The following is a 15,414-nucleotide window of genomic DNA, read 5'->3' on the forward strand; positions in this document are numbered from 1 at the left end:
GGTTTTAACCACCCCAAGGTCCCTACTGTTAAGGCATTGATGATATAAATGCATAAAGTTTTCCAGGATGTCACAATTTTTTTTTTCAAATTTACTGAGTTATAGTGAAGTGAAACTCATTCAGTCATGTCCACATCTTTGCAACTCCATGGGCTGTAGCCTGCCAGGCTCCTCTGTCCATGGAATTCTCCAGTCAAGAATACTAGAGTGGGTTGCCATTTCCTTTTCCAGGGGATCTTCCTGATCCAGAGATTGAACCCGGGTCTCCTGTACTGTAAGCAGACTCTTTACCATCTGAGCCACCAGGGAAGTCTGTATTGAAGTATATGTAACATAAAAATAGTTGTACATATTTAAGTTCAGTTCAGTTGCTCAGTGTCCAACTCTTTGTGACCCCACGGACTGCAGCACACCAGGCTCTCCTGTCCATCACCAATGCCCGGAGATTACTCAAACTCATGTCCATCTAGTCAGTAATGTCATCCAACCATCTCATCCTCTGTCTCCCCTTCTCCTCCTGCCTTCAATCTTTCCTAGCATCAGGGTCGTTTCCAATGAGTCAGTTTTTCACATCAGGTGGCCAAAGAATTGGAGCTTCAGCCTCAACGTCAGTCCTTTTAATGAAGATTCAGGACTGATTTCCTTTAAGATGGACTGGTTGGATCTCCTTGCTGTCCAAGGGACTCTCCAGAGTCTTCTCCAACACCACAGTTCAAAAGCATCAATTATTCAGCACTCAGCTTTCTTTATAGTCCAACTCTCACATCCATACCTGCCTACTGGAAAAACCATAACTTTGACTAAATGGACGTTTGTTGGTAAAGTAATGTCTCTGCTTTTTAATATGCTGTCTAGGTTGGTCATAGCTTTTCTTCCAAGGAGTAGGAATCTTTTAATCTCATGGCTGCAGTCAACATCTGCAGTGATTTTGGAGCCCCCCCCTAAATAAAGTCTCTCACTTTTCCATTGTTTCCCCATCTATTTCCCATGAAGTGATGGGACTGGGTGTTATGATCTTAGTTTTCTGAATGTTGAGTTTTAAGCCAACTTTTTCACTCTCCTCTTTCACTTTCATCAAGAGGCTCTTTAGATCTTCTTTGCTTTCTGCCATAAGGGTGGTGGCATCTGCATATCTGAAGTTATTGATAGTTCTCCCAGCAATCTTGATTCCAGCTTGTGCTTCATCTAGCCTAGCATTCTGCTTGATGTACTCTGCATATAGGCTCAGAGGTTAAAGTGTCTGCCTGGAATTCAGGAGACCTGGGTTCGATCCCTGGGTTGAGAAGATCCCCTGTAGAAGGAAATGGCAACCCACTCCAGTACTGTTGCCTGGAGAATCCCATGGAGGGAGGAGCCTGGTAGGCTACAGTCCATGGGGTCGCAAAGAGTCGGACACGACAAGCGACTTCACTTTCACTTTCTTTCACTCTGCATATAAGTTAAATAAGCAGGGTGACAGTATACAGCCTTGATGTACTCCTTACCCAATTTGGAACCAGTCTGTTGTTCCATGTCCAGTTCTAATTGTTCCTTCTTGACCTGCATACAGATTTCTTAGAAGGCAGGTCAGGTGGTCTGATATTCCCATCTCTCTAAGAATTTTCCACAGTTTGTTGTGATCCACACAGTCACAGTCAAATAAATGTTTTGGTGTAGTTGATGAAGCAGAAGTAGATGTTTTTGTGGAACTCTCTTGCTTTTTCAATGATCCAACAGATGTTGGCAATTTGATCTCTGATTCCTCTGCCTTTTCTAAATCCAGCTTGAACATCTGGAAGTTCACAATTCACATACTGTTGAAGCCTGGCTTGGAGAATTTTGAGCATTACTTTGCTAGCATGTAAGATGAGTGCCGGAGAAGGCAATGGCACCCCACTCCAGTACTCTTGCCTGGAAAATCCCATGGATGGAGGAGCCTGGTAGGCTGCAGTCCATGGGGTCGCTAAGAGTTGGACACGACTGAGCGACTTCACTTTCACTTTTCACTTTCATGCATTGGAGAAGGAAATGGCAACCCACTCCAGTGTTCTTACCTGGAGAATCCCAGGGATGGGGGAACCTGGTGGGCTGCCATCTATGGGGTCGCACAGAGTTGGACACGACTGAAGCGACTTAGCAGCAGCAGCAGCAGTAAGATGAGTGCAATTGTGAGGTAGTTTGAAAATTCTTTGGCATTGCCTTTCTTAGGGATTGGAATGAACACTTACATTTTCCAATTTTCATTTTAATAAAATTTAATTTTATTTGATTAATTTCATATATTTAATCACATATTTAATGCTTACATTTTGATGAATTTGGGCATATGCATACATGCATGATACCATCACCACAGTCAAGGTAATATAAGCGTGTATCACATTTATATTTGTATTCTTACTCACCTCTTTCTTGTCACAGTCAGTGGTGAAGAAGATTCGAAAATTCAGGCGCTCATGTTTCTAAAGCCAATGTTAAAAAAAAAAAAATCAACATCAGATGAAGGTGTTTAAAGAGAAATCAGGAGTATGTTTGCTTTTCCGAAAAGAAAACAGCTATTGGAGCCTAAAAGTGCCTCCAGAAATAAATAGGTGTTCTGAAAGTAAAAAAAGTGAAGTTGCTCAGTCGGGTCCGACTCTTTGCGACCCCATGGACTGTAGCCTATCAGGCTCCTTCATCCATGGGATTTTCCAGGCAAGAGTGCTGGAGTGGATTGCCATTTCTTTCTCCAGGGGATTTTCCCGACCCAGGAATCGAACCGAGGTCGCCCGAATTGCAGGCAGACGCTTTACCGTCTGAGCCACCAGGGTAGCCTGGGTGTTCTGAAGGACCAAATTTTAGAGTTGCCTAGAATTTTGATCCCTCTATCAGGAAATCAGTTAATAGTTGTGAGTCTCTTCCTTTTTCTTTTAAAAATCATTTTATGGCTATATAACTTGAGACAGTAAAATGGGAATATCTTAATACATAGTTTAATGAGTTCTGACACATGTAAATGTCTGTGTGGTGACCTGCCCAATTAGGATATAGAAAATCCCCATCACTTCATAAAGATTTTTGCTGTGTCTTTTAGTTAAACACTCCCCTCTTCCCAAGCAGGTAAATCCTGATCTGAGTTCTTTCTCTCACTAAAACTTGAGTTTTGTTATTTTTTTCCTCTCACTAAAACTTTAGTTTGGTGTCCCACTCAGTATAAAGCTTTTCAGATTCATTCATACTGTTGCATTAATGAATGATTCATTTCCTATTCTTGCTCAGGAGTATAAATTTTTTTCTACATCTTTCTCTCTTGCTTCACCTTCTACCATTCTAGTCTTTTACTTCCACACATATCCACTTCTTACTGCTCTTAAGGCTTTGCTTTTAATCATACCAGTTCTCCACATGGTTTGCTTCTAGAACTTTCTACTTCTCATCACTCTGTAGTTCAACTAATACCACCTTATCAGTGAGTTATTTTTTAACCTGTGTATCTTAACTAGATTCTTCCCCTTATTATTTTCTTTCAACACATTTTATTTTCTATGTATCTTAGCCCAAAGTGTAATTATTTAAAATACTTACTTGTTATTTATTCCTCTGACTTGAATATAAATTCATGAAAGCATAAAATAATTGCTGACTATTCTACCCAAAACTAGCTCACACCCACACACACAAAACCTCACTGAGTGAATGAATGAATTTTTGCCTGTGTGATACCTTTGTCCTAACAATTTCACTAGGAACCACAAGATGGCATTTCCATGTATATTATTCCCTCTTCCCTCCAAAACTGGATCTCAGTCCTAAAGGCCCCTTTCATTTATCCCCATGGAAATTTTGAAGATTTCTGTTGGTCAAATGAGATAAGTTCATTATATAAATAACAATTTCCTTCATTCTCTGCTTTTTAATTAACAAATGTAAAATATTTGAAACATTTTAAAATTTCTGTTCAAGAAATGATTTATTGAACAATTGTCTGCACCAAACATTCTGTAAGAGGATGGGAATAGAGTGGGGAACAAGAGAAACTGTCCATCAGAGCATTTAAATAGTAGGAGAGACTCAAAATAAACATCCTGAATACCTACAATTCCAGCTCCAGTATAAAAACTTAGTACTTGAGCTATGCAGCTCTCTCCTGCACTCAGTCGTGTCTGACACTTTGTGACCCCATGGACTGTAGTCTGCCAGGCTTCTCTGTCCATGGGATTCTCCAGGCAATAATACTGGAGTAAATTGCCATTTCATCCTCCAGGGGATGTTTCCAATCCAGGAATTGAACCCACAACTCCTGTGTCTCCTGCATTGGCTGGCAAATTCTCTAACACTGCATGATCTCCTAAGTCCACCCTGATTAGAAGTATCCTTAGCTGTTCTGAATTGATGAAAATAGATGATTGCTTTCATCATACAAGAGCCAATGGGTTCAAATTTGTAACTAAATTCAAGCTTTCTGTAGCCAATTTGTAAAAAGTATCAAATGAGTACTGTGATTGAGGAATTCAATTTCCCCTTTGTAAGACAGGCAGAGTCATCACTGCCCCTCTCTTCTCTCAAGTAACACACATCTCTAACATGACACAAGTGACCGAGAGAGACCAGACAGACCTTAACAAACGCAGCCCCAGAAAGTCAGCTTCTCCAGGTTTTTAAACATTGCTAAGAGCCAAACCAAGCTCTCAGAATTCCATTCTAGAGTAATTTCGAAAGCTGAATCTTCATCAGTATTGTCTACTCTGTGTGGAGCCAGACACAGGGTTATTGGTATGATGGCATTTCATATTCAACAAGCATTTCTTTATCACTTATATGTCAGTGCTGCACTTGGTGCTGCGGTTATAGAGATCAGTAGTTCATAGCTCATCCTAAAAACTACTCCTCTGTGTTCTCACAGGCTTCCCTGGTGGCTCAGATGGTAAAGAATCTGCCTGCAATGCAGGAGACCTGGGCTCAATCCCTGGGTCAAGAAGATCCCCTGGGCAAGAGAATGGCAACCCACTCCAGTATTCTTGCCTGGAGAATCCCCATAAACAGAGGAGTGACTAACAGTTACTGTGGTCTCACAGCTTCCCAGGTGGCACTGGTGGTCAAGAATCTGCCTGCCAAAGCAGGAGACTTAAGAGATGTGGGTTCAATCCCTGGGTAGGGAAGGCCTACTGGAGGAGGGCACATGGACAGAGGATCCTGGTGGGCTACAGTCCATAGGGTCACAAAGAGTCGAACACAACTGAAGTGACTTAGCATGCATGTGTGTATTCTAACAGCAACTGGTAAAACTGCTGTCATCACACTTACTTACTCCTAAACACCTTAGTGATCTGATTGTGCATTTTAATGTTGACTCTCAGTCAGCTAACCCTGAAGTCACTGACTAATCCTAGTCTGTCTTCTGAGCCTTGGACTCCCAGGGCCAGAGAAGGAGGGAGAGAAAGGCCCAAGGAGGTTTGACGCCTGACTTCACAGACCACAGCCTCCACCCCAACCTCAACCAAGATCAATGTAGAGTCTCAGTCTCTGGGTTTCAGTTCTCCATGGGTCTATCTTAGGTGTGGCTCCTCAGGGAAAAGATTTAGGATCTCTCATTTCTGGAAGCCCTCCAGATGCCAGCTCCAGTATTGATTACAGACATTTGCATCACTGCACGTGTGTATCTACAAGTGTCTATCCAGTTACATTTTGTAGATGAGAAAACAGAAACCGAACAATCTAAGATCCTTGGGTATATTTCTGAGTCAGAATGTACAGCAGAGGCAGAAAGGGAGTGGGTGAAAATAAACAAAAGGCAGATCTACTAGGTAGGAATTGATCCTTTCTAAGAAATCCACTACATGTTTACAACTCTGAGGAGACATTCACATGATAATTTGTATTAATGATGCCCCTGGAGTCATGCAACATGGCTCCCTTGGAAGAGTTTTGAAAAGGAACGTGTGCCAATTTCTGTTTTGTAAACTTCATATTTTAAAAGATGTTCAAGGCCAATGGGGTGTTGGAGAAGACTCCTGAGAGTTCCTTGGACTGCAAGGAGATCAAACCAGACAATCCTAAAAGAAATCAACCCTGAGTATTCATTGGAAGGACTGATGCTGAAACTCCAATACTTTGGCCACCTGATGCAAAGAACTCACTCATTAGAAAAGACCCTGATGCTGGGAAAGATTGAAGGCAAGAGGAGAAGCAGACAACAGAGGATGAGATGGTTTGATGGCATCACTGTTTCAATGGACATGAGTTTGAGTAAGCTCCAGGAGATGGTGAAGGACAGGGAAGCCTGCTGTGCTGCAGTCCATGGAGTCACAGAGTCAGACACAACTCAGTGACTGAACAATAAAACAGGGGCAGGATACTTCCCCAGAAGGTCTCATGTTTTAATTGTCTCCTGGAATGGAATAGAAAGCTCTCAGTGAACGCTGTTTTCCAGATCTTCAGCATCTTCAGGATGCTGTTTCTCTTATTTCTGGAAACAGAGCGGTGATACCTGTCAGATCCATTATAGCAGGAAGGTGTGGGCAAGGAGCCAGAAAGAGGAGATGAATTGAGAGAAGAGTAAATGTTGCTCTGGAAAAGGAATAGTGAAGTCTACAGTGTAGTGATATTGTCTCTGGGCCAATGGGAGTGATGATTTGAATTATCAACAAAAGGATTCAATTATTTTTGAAGCTGGTTTTCTTTAATCCACATAGAAGAGGGAGTCATTTATACATTCATTCATTCAGTGATTTTTCAATAATTACTCTTCCATGTGTCTTCTGTCTTACTAATAATCCTCAACAGCCATGCTTTTTGTGGTCTTTTGACTGAGAATTTTTGAGGGCAGCCACCAGACCATTCTCATTGGTGCATGCCCAACACTTAGCAGCCTGGAATAGAGTAAGTGCTTAAAGAAACAGATAAGTGAATGATGAATAGTATATCCTAGAAAGATCTCATTTGGAATTAAAAGAAAACAAGCAGTCCATTGTATGGGTTTTCTGTGATCTCTCACTTTCATAAAGCACATAAGCATATGAATCTGAACTGAATTATTGGTTTACTGATTCACTGTTAATAATGATAATTCAAGCAGAAATTATGGGAGATACTAGCCCTGAGGCTTCATCCCTTTCCCCCAGGTTCCCAGAAATTAGGCCTAAGATTTCCCTAAAAGTAGCAAAAGAATGGGAGAACCACTACACAGAGTCAGGAGACCCGAAAACCAGTTCAGCTCAGATCTGGTCCTAGGGTATGATTGGGTACATCTCTAGTATTTCAGGGACCAGCTCTTCAATGACCTTCTTCTCAGCTCTCCGAATAAAACAACAATCACTAATTTGTTGTTGCTTAGTCACTTAGTCATGTCCAACTGTTTGTGACTCCATGGACTGTAGCCCGACAGGCTCCCCGTCCATGGAATTATCCAGGAAAGAATACCGGAGTGGGTTGCCATTAGACCTGCCTACTTCCAAAGAAACAAGTTTGTATTTACGGAAACATAAATACACAAGGGAGTTTGTGTATTTATGAATTCTCCCATTGGTAGGGAGACCTGAGAGCAGGAAAAGCATCAGAAGAGATATCACCAAGGAAGTGATGATTAATCTGTGGCTTTAATTGGATAGTTTTAATACATCAAAGGGTTACAAATGGGAAGGAAAGTCAAAGTCGAGGAATCAGCATTTTTAAAGGTGATAAACCTTTGAAATGAAAGATATAGGAGCAGCAGCAAACAAGGCTGAAACAAGGCTGCAGAGTCAAATACAGGCTCGATCTTACCTAGGTCTTCAGGGTTTTAGCTTGCAGGACAGAGATCCTCCAAGAGATCTCTGTGTTTAACCAAAGAGCCTAAGCAAATTCAGGGTGGGAATTTGGGGCTCCTAGAGAAACTGGGATCTGAGGGGAAAAAGGAAGCCCTAACAGGTAACGCTGGCCCCAGATGAAGGCAAAAGCATGAAAACGTCCTCAGCAGGCTATAAAGAATTACACAGAGCACAGGATAGATGGCAAGATGATGGTTGAGTTAGGCATTTCTCTTTCTCTCTCTTTCCCATTTTCATGATTTTTCTAATTTATTTTAATCTAATGTATATAAAAGAGTGGTTAGATACACCCATGTGAAGAGCTGACTCATTGAAAAAGACCCTGATGCTGGGAAAGATTGAGAGCGGGAGGAGACAGGGATGACAGAGGATCAGATGGTTGGATGGCATCATCGATTCAATGGACATGAGTTTGAGCAAACTCCGGAAGACAGTGAAGGACAAGGGAAGTCTGGCATGCTTCAATCCATGGGGTTGCAAAGAGTTGAACATGACATAGTGACAGAACAACAACAAAATTACACCCACAGGCATAATGAAAAAGTAATTTGTTTCTTTAGACAAATTTGACTTTTATGTGGAAAAAAAGGACAGAGGTTGCTGTAACGTTTACTGTGACTCATTTCCATTTGGAGACAAAGTTTAAAGTGTTTATTCTTCATTCCATAAATTTGGGCTTGTGATTTATAAACATACCATCAGGAGAAAATATAGCTCATTTTAAGGTTTAATTTAGGAAAATATGTGTATTTATTAACATATGATAAGCAATTTCCAGTTTAGACCATTTTCTAATTACTCAACTCTCGTAATTCCCAGACTTCTCGAAAATAATGTGCTTGTGACTCAATTAGTCTCTTTGTTTTTTTTTTTTTTTTTTTGAGGAATTAGTGTTTTTATTTTTTATTTTTATTTTTTTTTAATTTTATTTTATTTTTAAACTTTACAATATTGTATTAATTTTGCCAAATAAAAGGTAGGCTCCTAATCCAACAGTAGTCATCCTCTGATGCCATCATTGTCGACCAGCTCTCCACCAACTCCTTGTGTCTTTTCAAGGTGGGAGGCTCCCCAATCTGGATCTGTTTCCTGTCCTGTGTATGCTACACAATGGCTGTTGTGAGAATCAGCCCCCTCTGTGATGTGTCCTGCACTTACTACTTCTATGAAACATGTATTTCTTTCTGACCCTGCTAGCTTTCATGGTGGGGAGACCCTCTTACTCTCACCTGATCTGAGATGCTGTCCATTTTATTGGTTCTAAACACATAAAATCAACTACTGTAACTGCTTCTGCTCCAACAGGTCTGCTTTATCCATACTCTGTCAGTCAGGGTTGGCCATGTGCCATCTGGTACTGGATGTCTCCATATGCTTCCTACTCCACCATTTCATCATATTCCAGTAATTGGCAGTCAAGCTGGGAACAGCTGTAATAACAAAAGCATTGTAGGAGTGAACCCCCTTTGCTCCATGTTCTCCTGAATGATATTTTACCTCAACCAAATCATCCCTTAGACCTACTGTAAGCATATGGCTATGCTGAAACTGATGTATGTTGATGCCAGACCATATGTATGATCTTCTCTGTGATTGAATTTGGTGTATATGTCATTACAACACCATACGCTATGATATTCCAGGCTACTCTCTAGCTACCCATTGGAGAAGCCCTGCCCAAGGCATGTGGCCTGTGCCCCTAATACTCATGTCATCCTGTTGCTGTATGTCTCAGGGACTCTACTTCTTCCTTTGCTTTAGCTACCATAATTACTCTAATGCAGTTACTATTATACATATAATTACTATAATATGATTGATTCCTTCTTAAAAGGGAGATACACTTTAATTTTAATACTTGTGTACCCATCTATTTAAATACCCAGTTAGATTCTTTAAACATTTAAATATGATAAGTTGATTGTTATGCTATACATATAACCTTCTCAAATGTTTCTCTACATTGAGTGTAGCTACAAATCTGTCTGGTCCACAGTAGACACTTAATAAATATTATTTATATTGGTCAATATGAATATATCCAGTGTGAATATATTTTATCAATATAAAATCTATGATAAAATCTATGATAATCTAGCATGTGTAACTCAATTCTGGATCCAAGCATTTAAAAAATAGTTAAAATTTGACATTAGCATTTTTTCAGAGATACTTACTTTAAGAATATACTAGCAGAAAAAAAAAGAATATACTAGCAGACACCCAGAAACACTTTATTTCCCAGGTAGGAAAATTAGAGAATTAGTCTTTTTTGAAAATTCATTCTAATGAAATATAAAGCAAGAGAGAAGGCTTCAGAAATGTACCTGCATCCATGAATCTAAATTCCTGATCAGAAATTTTTCAGAAAGGCCCACAGATGCATAATATTTCTTCTCAGTTATATACATTCAACATCACATTTCCCTCATTCACACTAGCAGGCATTGTTCTTTATCAGACTTCTGACGCAATAGCTGTTTCACGGGAATTCAGAAAAGCCCTTTACTTTCACAGATGCACTAATAGAAAAGTATTTTTAAATCACAACAAGGAATACCTCTGCCTTGCAGCTTGATGGCCAACTTATGCATTAGGTAAGACCAGAGCAAATACAGAGACACAGTTAAAAGCACACAGCTGTGGTCTGGTCTCCTGTCTGTATTCAATCATCTACTCAGTCAACAATTGCTCACAGTATTGAATCCTTGCGCTTCCCAGATGGCACAGTGGTAAATAATCCATCCGCCTGCCAAGCCGGAAACATGGATTCGATCTTTAGGTCGGGAAGATCCCCTAGAGAAGAAATGACCCCCAACTCCAGTATTCTTGCCTGAGAAATCCATGAACAGAGGAGCCTAGCAGTCCATGGGGTTGCAAAGAGACTTAGCAACACGCACACATTGAATTCCTTGCTTACTTAATGGGGGGGGGGGGGGGGCGCGCTGCTGCTGCTGCTGCTAAGTGGCTTCAGTCATGGCCAACTCTGTGCGACCCCAGAGACAGCAGCCCACCAGGCTCTTCTGTCCCTGGGATTCTCCAGGCAAGAACACTGGAGTGGGTTGCCATTTCCTTCTCCAATCATGGAGGTGAAAAGTGAAAGTGAAGTCGCTCAGTTGTGTCCGACCCTTCAAGACCCCATGGACTGTAGCCTACCAGGCTTCTCCCTCCATGGGATTTTCCAGGCAAGAGTACTGGAGTGTGTTGCAATTAATGGGGGCAGGGGTCAACAAAATAATCACTTTATTGAATTAAATCACATTGAACTTATGGAGAAAGTATTTACTATTATCCTGATATTAAGCACGACTCATCTTTTTTTTTTAATTTATTTTATTTTTAAACTTTACAATATTGTATTGGTTCTGCCATATATCGAAATGAATCCACCACAGGCATACATGTGTTCCCCATCCTGAACCCTCCTCCCTCCTCCCTCCCCATACCATCCCTCTGGGTTGTCCCAGTGCACCAGCCCCAAGCATCCAGTATCGTGCATCGAATCTGAACTGGCGACTAGTTTCATATATGATATTATACATATTTCAATGCTACTCATCTTCTTAACCCTTCAAAATTCTTAAGCCCAGACTGGCCCCTTATCCAAAGGGCATGATAAATTTACGCTGCTATTCTCTTTGGCGTTCCAACTGTGCTGTGAATGCTGGTTCTGTAGTTGACTCTGCCAAGTGTTGAAAGCAGTACTAACGAGGGGAATGAGGTGACTGATGCCACTTTGGACATATATACACATATCTTTTCCTCTACACCCGTTATCCATCAAGTCACACATAGAAAGAGAAGCAGATGAATTGGGAAGACAATGCCACTACTGATGAATTCTGTGTGGCTGAGCCTCAGCCTCCTAGAAGCCTCTCTCCCTACTTAAATAGTGCACATAATTGCATCTCAAAACTCTAGTCACTAAAACCCTGGATTCCTTTCAAAAATCAATGAAAGATTACCCCACAGAGGGAGCACATCAAGGTCTTGTAACCTTTCTTGTTATAGCCTGTTCCACTAAAAAAGTAAGCATTGTTAGCACACCTGTTTGGAGAAAGCAGAGGGAATAAAGAAGATTGAGAAAGGATAGGATCACAGTGTCTTTTCTTCAGGAATTGTCTGCAGTGTGCCTGTGAAGTATTCTAGGGGAAGAACTTTATGTCCAGCCCTACTTGGACTGTGACATGAATTGTGTCTTCTTCATTTACTTGCAACATGATATCCAGGAAGAGCACCAACCCAAGTCCTCAATTTTATTCTACCTGGCTCAATAATTAGAATGAGTAGATTCTTAAAATGAATAAGTCCCTTGTAACAGTGAACTTGGGCAAGTAGATATAGGATGAACAAACACTTTCTTACTCATTCTGACAATTCCTCATGGCATAAGTGTGTGCATATTGCATTTTTTAAAAGTTCCTTTCTACCATGAGAGGGAGATAAAAGAATTGGGTGAAGAAACCAAACAAATCAGCTGTTGTCATTTTCAAACTAGCGATAAGAACAATTAACATTTTCCATAGTTTTATTCTGTATCAGATCAGATCAGTCGCTCAGTCGTATCCGGCTCTTTGCGACCCCATGAATTGCAGCACACCAGGCCTCCCTGTCCATCACCAACTCCCAGAGTTCACTGAGACTCATGTCCATCGAGTCAGTGATACCATCCAACCATCTCATCCTCTGTCGTCCCCTTTTCCTCTTGCCCCCAATCCCTCCCAGCATCAGAGTCTTTTGCAATGAGTCAACTCTTCCCATGAGGTGGCCAAAGTACTGGAGTTTCAGCTTTAGCATCATTCCTTCCAAAGAAATCCCAGGGCTGATCTCCTTCAGAATGGAATGGTTGGATCTCCTTGCAGTCCAAGGGGCTCTCAACAGTCTTCTCCAACACCACAGTTCAAAAGCATCAATTCTTTGGCACTCAGCTTTCTTCACAGTCCAACTCTCACATCCATACATGACCACAGGAAAAACCATAGCCTTGACTAGACGAATCTTTGTTGGCAACGTAATGTCTCTGCTTTTGAATATGCTATCTAGATTGGTCATAAATTTCCTTCCAAGGAGTAAGCGTCTTTTAATTTCATGGCTGCAGTCACCACCTGTAGTGATTTTGGAGCCCAGAAAAATAAAGTCTGCCACTGTTTCCACTGTTTCCCCACCTATTTCCCATGAAGTGGTGGGACCGGATGCCATGATCTTCGTTTTCTGAATGTTGAGCTTTAAGCCAACTTTTTCACTCTCCACTTTCACTTTCGTCAAGAGAATTTTGAGTTCCTCTTCACTTTCTGCCATAAGGGTGGTGTCATCTATATACTATATATAATATACATAGAGTATACAGAAACTTTTATTTAATCCACAACTAGAATATTGTAAATACTCCAAATGTAATTTCAAAAATATCAGTTTTTGCCAAGTTCTATCCAAATGAGTCTCCCATTCATTGAGCATCATCCATGTGACAAACACTATGTTGTGTTGTACAGACTTTGTCTCAAGTCATTTTCACAATATTATTATATTATTATCCACATTTTATCAATGAGACAAGCACATACCCAATGTCACAAACTAGTGATGACAGAGTTAAGATTTAAACACCAATCAGTCAGATTCCAAAATGGTTATACTTTCAGTATGAACTCATGTAGAAAGTGATAGCAAAAAGGAAAATTTTATTATTTATATTTGTTGTTATACCTCTGAAGTATGCACTCCTTCAAACATGATGAGGAGCAGTAATTGAGCGGAAACATATTTAATGTTAGGGTTACATGCCACAATTTACCAGCTGTATAAATTTGAATAAATTGCTTTAACACACTGGGACTTCAGTTTCCTTTTCTGTTAAATTAGAATGATAATTATAAATAAATTATATAGTGTTATTTTGTGGATTAAATTATATAATTAAACATGAAATAGCCTTTCTAAACTATGTATTTATTAGCAAGTATTAAATTTTAAATAATTCATATAATTGATTTTGGGGGCATTTTTAGCCTCATCTCCAAATAGAACCCTCCAAGTGGAATGAATAAGAAAGCTGTGGTACATATACACAATGGTTTACTCAGTCATTAAAAATAATACATTTGAATCAATTCTAATGAGGTGGATGTAACTGGAGCCTATTATACAGAGTGCAGTAAGCCAGAAAGAAAAACACCAATACAGTATACTAACGCATATATATGGAATTTAGAAAGATGATAACAATAACCCTGTATGAGGGACAACAAAAGAGACACAGATGTATAGAACAGTCTTTTGGACTCTGTGGGAGAGGGCTAGGGTGGGATGATATAGGAGAATGGCATTGAAACGTGTAAATTATCACATGTGAAGTAAATCGCCAGTCCAAGTTGGATGCATGATACTGGGTGCTCGGGGCTGGTGCACTGGAATGACCCAGAGGGATGGGATGGGGAGGAGGAAGGAGGGGGGTTCACGATGGGGAACACAAGTACACCCATGGTGGACTCATGTCAGTGTATGGCAAAACCAATACAATATTGTAAAGCAAAATAAATAAATAAATAAAACTGAGATTTTAAAAAAGGAGATGATTAAAAAGGAGAGATCTTAGCTTTAGGTGCCAAAAGCAGTGTAGCTATTTGCCAACAGCAGAAAAGGCATTTGGACACCAGTGGAGTAACCTTTACTCACACTGCCTTGTGGGTGAGTTCTGAATTAGCATTTTCATACTGCTTAACAAATTACCATAAATTAGTATAAATTCAGTGGCTTAAAATACCACAAATGTATTATCTTACAGTTTGGAGGTCAAGGTCTAAAATAAAAGTTGTGGGGCTAAAAAGCAAGGTTTCAGCAGAGTTGTATTCTTTCTGGAGGCTCTAGCTGAAAATCTGTTTCCTTGCCTTTTCCAGTTTCTAGAGCTTGTCTGCATTCCTTAGCTTATGTCCCTTTCCTTACAGATCTCCAATCTCTCCTTCCATAGTTCTGTGTCCTACTCCACCTCTGAGCTTTGTGCCTCCTTCTTATAAAAACCTTTGTTATTACATCAAGTCCACCTGGATAATCCAGGCTAGACTCCTCAGCTCAACATATTTAATCCAAAATAGTTTAAGTAGGGACTTCCCTGGTGGCTCAGACAGCAAAGAATCCCCATGCAATGAAGGAGACCTGGGTTTGATCCTGGGTCAGGAAGATCCCCTGGAGGAGGGCATGGCAACCCACTCCAGTATCCTTGCTTGGAGAATTCCATGGACAGAAGAGTCTGCTGGGCTACAGTCCATGGGGTTGCAAAGAATTGGACATGACTGAGTGACTACCACTTTTCACTCTCCCTGGTGGTCCAGTGGCTAAGACTCTACATTCCCAGTGTAGAGGCCCCAGGTTCAATCCCTGGTCAGGGAACTAGATCCCACCTGCTTCAACTAAAGATCCCACACAGGCAATGAGAAGATCCTGTGTGACACAAGGCAGATCGAAGATCCTGCATGCCACAACTAAGACCTAGCACAGCCAAATAAAAATAAGAAATTGGTTTAAGTAAATGTAATGTATCTGCTTCCCCCATTATTAGATGTCACTGTCAGAACAGGTCAGAACATAGTACATACTCACCATAATTATTTAAATGAATTTGTCAGTGAAAACAGCCACAAACGTGTGAATTAAT

General features: G+C 40.5%; 1 non-coding gene across 1 annotated transcript; it reads left to right on the top strand.

The window, feature by feature from the left end:
• Positions 1–15,076: 15,076 nt before the first annotated feature.
• TRNAG-CCC lies at positions 15,077–15,149 on the top strand. Its single transcript has one exon. It is a non-coding gene; the product is annotated as a tRNA-Gly (tRNA).
• Positions 15,150–15,414: the final 265 nt, after the last annotated feature.

The sequence above is a fragment of the Bos indicus x Bos taurus genome, chromosome 15 (genome assembly GCF_003369695.1).
Source record: "Bos indicus x Bos taurus breed Angus x Brahman F1 hybrid chromosome 15, Bos_hybrid_MaternalHap_v2.0, whole genome shotgun sequence".
NCBI lineage: Eukaryota > Metazoa > Chordata > Mammalia > Artiodactyla > Bovidae > Bos > Bos indicus x Bos taurus.